Raw genomic sequence first — 2,045 nt, forward strand, 5'->3', positions numbered from 1 at the left:
AGGTGTTGATTATTAAATCATTGGGACAGGAAAACCATAACTGAACCCTGTGGAACTGACACATAGCCTAGTTTGGATTGTGGGTCCAGGGAGGGCAGAGCTGGAATGACGTGTGGCCTTTCCTGCAATGATGCTCATTCAAAGCTTATGGAGTGACTCATGGTGCACCTGTGGTGACTGGCAACTGGGGATGAGTGACCCCAGACCCAAACCACCCTCAGAGTTCCTTTTCAGCAGGTCATAGGAGAGGGATCTGTACCTAGGTCAACTTTTTAGATGTCATAAAGATGATTCACTCTCTTGGGAAGCAATCTGGTCTTTCTAAAATCCTTTTTGAAGATGCAGAAACATCTGCAGTGGACACTGCTGGGATTGCTCATGAGATATTAGCCACATCTTGGTGAAAAGAGCAATTTATCAGGGACATTCCTTCCAGCGATGGAGAACCTTTCAGAACTCGATTGCAGTTAATGCACTAGCCTTTCCAAAGTGTTTTGTTCCACTCTCAATGAGATAATGAAACCCTTTAATTTACTCTTTAACTTCCAAACAGAGTGAGCGGGTCAGGCATCATTCATGCCCCAGGCCTAAGAAGATGGAAGACTGGACCCAGGCTCAGGAGGCCAGGTGCACCAGGAGAGCTGTCATGGCCTTCTCACCTGGAACTTCCTGTCTCCTGGTGGGAGGTGGCATGGAGTACCAGCAGCCTAGAGTAAATCCCAACCTTGTGTGTACCCAAGCAAATTGTTTACTCTCTTGAAGTCTCAGTTTCGTCATCTGTAGAATGAGGATAACATGGCAGAGCATGGCTAAGAGGGCAGTGCTTGGCATGTGGCAGATGATCAATAAATGGTAGTTGTCCTTTATTGGGTAGTGGAATTGAACCCTGAAATGCAAAGTTCTCAGAGGAAATTGTACTTGCTGCTGGTCCTGGTAATATTCACATCTATGACTCTGCACTGGAATCACACCATCAGCACCAAATAAAACAGCCTTCAAGGCCCTCATCTCCTGCTCATCTGCCCACCTCATCCTTACCATTTCAATGGGCACTGCCCATTCAAGCAAACAGATGATGGATGGATAGGTGTAAAAACCTAGCCATAGACAGTGTCAGAGCCCAGCTCTGGACCTTGCCTAAGCCTCCACCAGTTTCCCTTTTGGACCTGAGAGCTCTTTAAGCTCACTCTCCCTGGTTCTTATCCCCTATTGGACACATGTATTGTGCAACACATATGGTGGTGTAGGCTCTGGGTACATCTAAGTGGTGCCATTATTTTTGTGCTAATTACAACACTCTCTCAACAAAGCAATAAAGTTTCTTTCTCTTACAAAATCAGCATATTATGATAACTTTCCAAAGATGGAAGTAAAGCATCCTGAGAAAAGGATATGTTTTTTAATTTGTCCAAAGGTCAGTATGGTGAATGGCTTGCCCAGACTTCCCCCACTCTTCCAGTGGCCTTCTCCTGCTCAACCCCATACTCCTCTTATGGTAGGATTGTGGCATTTGCCCTCTGCTTACTGCTCCAGTCTGGAGGGACCAGGTATAGTGTCCTCCCACCCACGACTCACACTGTTGGCCCCATCTCAGGCTGGTTTCCTGACCTGCTCTTGTCTCCTTGGTTCCTGACACCTGTTTGGCTTCTGTTGACATCTCTTCCTCCTCTTAATCTCTACACATAGCTCTCCACACTGCTCTTCCTGCTCTGATCATCACCTTGGCCTCCCTCCTGATCATCATTCAAACCCCTGTGTCTATGCCTTGATGGCTTATAATGCCGCCCCCCGCCCCCCGCAAAGATATCTTAACTCCTAAACCCTGGAACCTGTAAATGTTGCCTTATATGGAAAAAAGGGTCTTTGCAGATGTGATTAAGACTCTTGAGATGGGAAGAATAGCCTGGATTATCCAGGTGGGCCCAGTGTAATCACAGTATCACACAAAAGAGAGGCAGCGAGAGATTTGACAGAGGAGGAAAAAGTGATACGACCACTGAGACATACATTGGAGTGATATGATCACAAGCCAAGGAATGCCAATG

Source organism: Pteropus vampyrus, unplaced genomic scaffold (assembly GCF_000151845.1).
Source record: "Pteropus vampyrus isolate Shadow unplaced genomic scaffold, Pvam_2.0 Scaffold128, whole genome shotgun sequence".
In the NCBI taxonomy this organism is placed as follows: Eukaryota; Metazoa; Chordata; class Mammalia; order Chiroptera; family Pteropodidae; genus Pteropus; species Pteropus vampyrus.